General features: G+C 41.0%; 1 long non-coding RNA gene across 1 annotated transcript; it reads right to left on the bottom strand.

The window, feature by feature from the left end:
• Positions 1–1,272: 1,272 nt before the first annotated feature.
• Positions 1,273–2,949, bottom strand: LOC138973047 (uncharacterized). The gene is made up of 2 exons (XR_011457872.1): positions 2,515–2,949; positions 1,273–1,503 (listed from the first exon to the last, which is right to left on the bottom strand). It is a non-coding gene; the product is annotated as an uncharacterized lncRNA (long non-coding RNA).
• Positions 2,950–7,949: the final 5,000 nt, after the last annotated feature.

The raw sequence follows: 7,949 nt of genomic DNA, 5'->3' as shown, positions 1-7,949 counted from the left end.
TACTATGAATTTCAACCTTACAAAAAACGCAACTTTAGCGGATCAAACAGAAACGAAGATTTAGACTTAATAAACACAGTTACACTTTAAAAGGTAACGAAACTCGAGAAAAACACGGCCCCAACGCGAAAGACGACCGCACACCGAAAGAAGATTACTTATAAGTATGTCAATCAATGGAAAAAGTAGAAAACGTTACATATCAAAACATTTCTAAGTTACGTTTAACAAAAAGCAATATAAACGGAGTTACAGCACTCAATCACTGCAAAAAAAAGGAAGCAGAAATGAGAAAGACAGAAATACTGAACAGAGAAAGAAGGAGACAGAATGAGAGAATAACAGACAGTGAACACCAAAGGATACAGCTCTGGACAAAAACAGGTGCTAAGGAACGATACAGAGCAATGGTACATGCAAATCTTTATAATCAACATTACAGAAAACGCGTACATACCCTATATGGCGTCAAAAACCAAACAAAAGCCGCTGAGGGCGAAACGAATATGACGACAAAACAGTGACGTTTTACAATGACGTAAAAACTGGACTGACGACACGCTGACTTTCTACAACATAATCGAACACACGGGTCAAGAAAGACAACCTACGGGATTAGAAAAAGTAACTTTACAGCGGTTCTTTCCCTTGGACCAAAAACTTACAACTAAAACAAAGGAAATTAATAAACGATTAATAAGAACAAACAAGGGTGGAAACTATAAGGCTCACAAATTAAAAGTCACTAAAAGGAAGGACAAAGCTCTTACAGTCTATCTCTCTGTGCACTGAGAGAACAACCAGGCTTAATTGAGGAAGATAAGGGAAGTAGGGGAATCAGCTGGTAAAGCACAAGAACTGGTTAAAGGTGACTACTTGACAAACGATTTAACAGCACAAACGGCGGCCCACGGACCATATATTACGACACACAGAAACAAAGAGAATCGTAAACAAAGTGAAAGAAAACCAGCCCACACACAGGGGCAAGAACAACAGGACTTTCATTGGGGAAATAAGAAATACCAAAGGAAACATAGGTGTACTGCACTTTTCTCCACATGTGTGTGTGTGTGTGTGTGTGTGTGTGTGTGTGTGTGTGTGTGTGTGTGTGTGTGTGTGTGTGTGTGTGTGTGTGTGTGTGTGTGTGTGTGTGTGTGTGTGTGTGTGTGTGTGCGTGCGTGCGTGTGTGTGTAAACCTGCTAAGACTTTTAGTAAATGTGTCAGCAAATTATTCCGAGGGGATGGGTGAGGTAACCTTTTACGTTTAACTATTTTCACGATTCACACAATGCAACACAAAAGTATGTTTGGTGTTCCAAATTTTATTATATGTAAAATTACTAAATGAAAAGATATCTTCGGTTTACTTCCAAAATGCAAAAATGTTTCTTCAAACCAAAATCTAAAACTACACAACCAGAGTTCAAAACAGATTAACAAACTCAATGAAAAATCCAAATGGTTCTTTTTGATCAACGATCAATAAAAAAAACGTTACCCCTGAAACAAAACAATAACAACATAAGTATATTTCAACAACAAAATTAATCAAAGAATACTAATTTCAATTTCATTCAGAACACCTTTTTTGTCAACACAACAAACAAACAAACATAAAACTATGCCAACATAAAAATGACAAAACATAATACAAAACAATACAAATATGGTTATGACAGGAAAACTGGAACGCCTTATAAAATATATCATGTAAATCATGATACAGGAATACAACCGCATAAGAACATGAATTCAATCACCACCTCTGGTGCCTGTGATTCCAAATTCCTTTTCGCATGGACAAGAAGTTATGCTTTGATGAATTCTAGGCCAAGTTACAATCAAGACCAAATCAAAACTTTACTACGTCCACCAGTGACAAGCTAAAAGCTTCATCACTCATAGAAAAACTAAGACACTCAATGCCTTAAATTCTTCTCAAAATGACCGAGAAACATTCCAAGTCACTTATGACTAGAAAGCCTGCTGCATACAAAATAATGCACATGCTTACCATTTACATAACTTGCATGGTAATTCCTTTTCCATCAAAAAGAAAGACTATGTTCCATTTCTATCAACCACATAATAATCAAACACTTAAAACACATATTCATTTCCAGACAAATCAACAGTGAACACACAGCAACTTCTCAAAGCCATGTGGCAGGATGCATAACTCTTAAAGGCGGGAAAAACAAATACTATCAACTAAAACAAATACAAAAACTATATTTCTTATCATCTAATTCTTAAAATACATCTTTTACAACTATACATTCGTAATGCAATACCTATTTCATCATGTCACTTCAGTTTCTTTCAATGAATAATCTTCTCCATTATTCAAGGTGACCACATGGTTCTTTGCATTCTATGACTATCTATCTTATGTGATATCAAATCCAAATAATCCTTCAAAACTACAAAACCCTGCATCAAATAAACTTGGGAAACAATGCACACAGACTCTAAGAAACAAATCAACACAATATAAAAACAATTGCTCACCTGAGTTAGGAATAATCATTTGGAAAATCACGAGCATGAAAATCTGGCTCTTGATGAAAATGTCTGGTACTTCAAGAGGAAGTAGAATTAATTAGCAGTTGCCAATGAAAAAGTACTTATGAAACCAAAAAGTGCTTTAAATAATAATTATAACTGACTACTTAAAATTAAAACAGCTAAGTCTAAAAACTCATTAGAATAAACAAATAACATTAATAATCTTTTGTCACTAATTCCTTTCTAAATTTACTAAGACAACATTCCTGATAATTAAAGGGAAGTAATCATGATATTCCATTTGTCAAGAACAAGCACAGTTCTTTCCCTTACACTAGATAGACAATTAACCCATTTAGTTCTGACAAATCATGGTGACCAAAAGTACTTTGTAAAATGTGAAAGAATGAATAAGAATGAATACTTTCACAGGTTTACATGTGTGTGTATGTGTGTGTGTTTTGTGTGAGTGTGTGTGTGTGTGTGTGTGTGTGTGTGTGTGTGTGTGTGTGTGTGTGTGTGTGTGTGAGTGAGTGTGTGTGTGTGTGTGTGTGTGTGTGTGTGTGTGTGTGTGTGTGTGTCACTGTTGTGTGTGTGTGTGTCTGTGGTTGGTGTCACAGTCTATGATTGAGTTTTAGTTTGTCTCAGTTTTGTGCGGAGCCTGTAAAGCGTGGATTTGTTCACGATGGGTAGATTAGATGTCAGTCAGTCATTCAATTGTGTGTGTGTGTGTGTGTGTGTGTGTGTGAGTGTGTGTATGTGGGTGGGTGTCATCAATGCGTTTCATTTCATAGGTAAAACGTTGCCTTTTTTTGCCGTTGCATCAATCAATTTCACGATTTTTTTTTTGCATTGTGCACAGAATTCCAGTCCAGGACACTGACACACGCACTGACAGGGATGTGAACGTGTTCACCGTGAGACAGGGGAACCACACGGGGATGGGTCCTCACCTTCACCTCAGAGCTATGTCCTTCAGAGGAGTCCAGGAGAGTGGTCAGGGGCCGAGCGTATTATACTGTGGCTGACGAGGGACGCTCAATCTTTAAAACACCAGCAAAGTGTCTGCTGTTCGATTTCTACTGTAGCTGGGCAAGGACGCTCTCTGAAATACCGTGCAAAGTTATTTCTGTTCAAGTTAAAGTTGCATTCTTCCCTTGTAATCCGATAAACAAACGGCACTACACATCCCAGGCCAGGGTTTGCCTTGTGCCGGGTGAGAGCACCCTTCTGAGGCTGTCAGTGTGAGTGTTATACTGTGGCTGAACTATGAGGGCGTTTCACATGAATCTCTCTGTACTTTTTCGTTTTACCGAACTGTTATTTTAAGGGGCTCGGTTATTCAGATCAGGATTCATTTTGGTCTTTTGCTCGCTGATGTGAAACTCGGCTTTGCTAATCATCTTTTATTCTTCTTCTTCTTCTTTTCTTTTTTTTTGGGGGGGGGGGGGGGGGGCTTGTTTTTGATTTTTTCTCAGTGACTCCGGGTGAGATCCTGCAATTTCCTGACCGGTGTAACACGAGAAAATTACTCCCACAAGATTTTTACTCCGGAGTAAAAATTTTGTACGAAAATGTTACTCCCTTTACGAAAAACGTACTCCCCCATTACACGAGAAATTACTCCCCGGACAGGTGAGTTCCGAGCCAAACATTTCGTACAAAAATGTTACTCCCTTGAATAAATAACGAATAAATTACTTCAAACTAACACGAGCAATTTAACTTCCCATGCCAGGTGTACGAAATTTGTACTCCCTTGTCCCCTGTTAGTCTTGGTGGTGGAAGAGGTAGATGGAGGGTAGTGCGACATTCGTTTGTGCGAGATCACTTATTGGCATTATCCCTTCGCCAGCATCCCATTTTTGCGTACGAGATTTTTACTGGAAGTAAACAAGAAGAGCAAACGCTCGATCGAGTCACTTTCGCAGTTCTGAATATTATATGAGGCATCAGATGGACAGGAAGAAATTGCTATTCACAACACAATGAGTCACGTTCACATAAAATTTGAGCCCGGTCACTTTTATAGTTTCCGAGAAAAGCCCAACGTTAAGTTGTGTGTTGCCGAACAGAAAAGGCTAGTTATCTCCCTTGTTTTTCTGATAACGTTCGTAAAAGGCTACAGATGTAAATACTTTGATGTAAAGAATAATCCTACAAAGTTTCAATCACATCCGATGAACTTTGTCAAAGATATAAAATGTCTAATTTTTCCTTTGACGCTGACCTGTGACCTTGAAAAAGGTCAAAGGTCAACGAAACCATCGTTAAAGTGTAGAGGTCATTGGAGGTCACGACTAAACAAAATATGAGCCCGATCGCTTTGATAGTTTCCGAGAAAAGTCCAACGTTAAGGTGGTGTCTACGGCCGGCCGGCCGGCCGGCCGGACGGCCGGCCGGACGGCCGGCCGGACAGACTAACACTGACCGATTACATAGAGTCACTTTTTCTCAAGTGACTCAAAAAAATGGGGAGTAAAAATTTCGTGGAGGGAGTAATTATTTCGTGCCTTGGGGAGTTCTTTTCTCGTACGAAAGGTGTACTCGGAGTAAGAATTTCGCACGAAATTTTTACTCCGGAGTAAATGTTTCGTGGAGTAAAAATGTCGTGTTACACCGGCGCCGGAATAAGGAATTGTGAATTGTGCCATACAGGTGTGTGTGTGTGTGTGTGTGTGTGTGTGTGTGTGTGTGTGTGTATGTGTGTGTGTGTGTGTCACAGTGTGTGTGTGTGTATGTGTGTGTGTGTGTGTGTGTGTGTGTGTGTGTGATCGTGTGTGCGTGCGTGCGTGCGTGCGTGCGTGTGTGTGTCAGTGTGTCCGTGTCACCGTGCTGTGCCAGTACAGGCTGATGAATGAGTGCTTTACAAACGTCGCTTATTCTTATTTGGTGCTCTTTTGACTTGTTGTTCAATGAAATATCCCACGACCTGAAAACAACATTTTAAAATTTTAAAGGCAATTTCATGGCCTCTCCTGGCAGCTTGAACATGATTATTTTTTTCGAGTGACATTTTTTCTCCGAGTCGGGGCCCCATTTCTTTGCCCTTCGGGGAGACAACCTTTAACTCGAAAATCCACGGATCCGAAGAGAGTTATCCAGCCTAGAGTTATACAGTGGGAGACAAACTGATGAAACCCTTCAATTTTTTTTGGCTCTTTGAAGCAATCTAAAATTACTTCTTCTTCTTCTTCTGCGTTCGTGGGCTGAAACTCCCACGTACACTCGTGTTTTTTGCACGAGTGGAATTTTACGTGTATGGCCGCTACGCCGTTTTCGGAGGAAGCATGCTGGGCCAGAATTTTCGTGTTTCTATAACCCACCGAACTCTGACATGGATTACAGGATCTTTTTCGTGCGCACTTGGTCTTGTGCTTGCGTGTACACACGGGGGTGTTCGGACACCGAGGAGAGTCTGCACACAAAGTTGACTCTGAGAAATAAATCTCTCGCCGAACGTGGGGTCGAACTAATCTAAAAGTACAATTATTATCATTATTAATTTTTTTAAATTTTTTACAATTTGATGCCAAAGAACTTTCTGTCTTGACAAAACAAGGATATAACTTCATCAATGCCCATTTCATGATAGGCCCCGTTTTACCTCCACTGATTCAGTCCTAACACTGAACTCAAAGAAATAATATACAATGTTCATCAGTGACGGTTGTCATAGTTATTGGGCCTTCCATGTCAACTACATATCATGAACTGATATTTAATGTGTGTGTATTCATTCCGGCCCAATGAAATCTGTTAATTCAAGTTGTTCCGGTGATTGTACACTCAGCCTGTTTTTACTGATTTCAGACCTGTTTTCGCGTGTGTTCATTCCAAGAAATGTGATTATTTATCAGTTCCGGTGATTTATCAATTTCAGGCCTATTCTCATGGGACTGGATTTAGAATTCAGCTTTGTTCTTGTAAAATAAATGAAGAAACTACACTCAGCATTCGGCTGTGGTATCCAGTGAAGTGTCAGTTTATGTGTCTCTGTCGCGGAGTCATCATTTGCAGTGTGTGTGTGTGCCGGTGTGTGTCAGTGTGTGTGTGTGTGTGTGTGTGTGCCGTGTGCCTGTGTCAGTGTGTCAACATGTGTTTGTGTGTGTGTGTGTGTGTGTGTGTGTGTGTGACAGGGGCGGACGAGGGGGGTTTCTGGGGTTTCCGGACCCCCCCCCCCCCCCCCAGCCAAAAAATAAAAATATTTTTGTGGGTTTTTTTGGGTTGAGTTTCAATTTTTGGGGTATTAATCAGTGACAAAATCTGCTGCCTGAAACTGGTAATGATCATCCTCAGAATGCACCAGATTGCACCATTTTGCATCCTTTTTTTCAAAATTTTCCGGGGGGGCATGCCCCCGGACTTCCCTAGCAAGCTAGGCGCTTCGCGCTGTCGGCCGCTCGGCGTTTCACGCCTTCACACATATCTTCACAACTTGGGACCCCCCCCCCCCCCCCCCATAAAATGAACTGATCCGCCCCTGGTGTGTCACGGTGATAATGTGTGTGTGTGTGTGTGTGTCAGAACGTGTGCGTGCGTGCGTGCGTGCGTGCTTGCGTGTGTGGTTGTGTGTGTCATTTCAGTTTAGTAGTCACGCAGTTGTCGCTTGGCTAAACTTGACAGTGACTATAGGCCCTACACCACTCGCCGCAAAGTCAGTGTCCTCTGTTCGTTTTTTTCTGAACCGTTAAAATCAGTCCTGCAATTCCCATTCCTGAACAGCGAACTCCGAATTCAGTCATGCAAGAGTAATACGTTTTCAGTTCAACCGAAAGGTGTATCTCTGGAGTCCCCAGACAGAACCCCACAGACACTACGTCCGGTCACGTGACATTGTATTCCCACGTGACCACGAGAGCGCGAGATAGGAAAAGACGAGGGCATTATCTGCGAACTCAGGTCAGATTGTGTTGATTTCTCCATGTTCCGTTGGTTATCTGTGGTGTTTTTGATTGAAAAGCAATGATAGCTGATTAATTGATTTCGTTTTTGCGATTATTTGCATGATTATTTAGGTGCACAGGCCGCAGTGTACTGTGTTCAAAGTCGAGTCTCCACTTCCAGCTTTACTTTCAAGTTTGCCATGATTGTTTTCGTAGCAAAGACAGCCTCTTACTCTTAGTCTTTCTCAAAGTCAAAACACTCATCATAAGTTTCACCCAGAACCTTTCTTTTTATTAGCCCGTCTGCATCGACTTCAAGAAGCAAATAGTCAAATATTAATCAATATCTGGACTTAAATCGGTAAATTATAATTTATATTTTCCTCCAGCCTCACTGAGCTACTCGGCCAACTGCCAGCAGGCGCCCCTGACCCTGTACGTGTGACTGTCGATGTGTGAGTGTGACTGAATGTGAGCATCTGTGTGTCTGTCTTTGTCTTTGTCTGTGTGTGTGTGTGTGTGTTAGTATTTAACTGTTACTGTTTGGCTGTG

The sequence above is a fragment of the Littorina saxatilis genome, linkage group LG8, assembly GCF_037325665.1.
Source record: "Littorina saxatilis isolate snail1 linkage group LG8, US_GU_Lsax_2.0, whole genome shotgun sequence".
Lineage (NCBI taxonomy): Eukaryota > Metazoa > Mollusca > Gastropoda > Littorinimorpha > Littorinidae > Littorina > Littorina saxatilis.
Note: the sequence above shows the minus strand (reverse complement) of the source record. Positions and strands in the feature narration are given on the sequence as shown.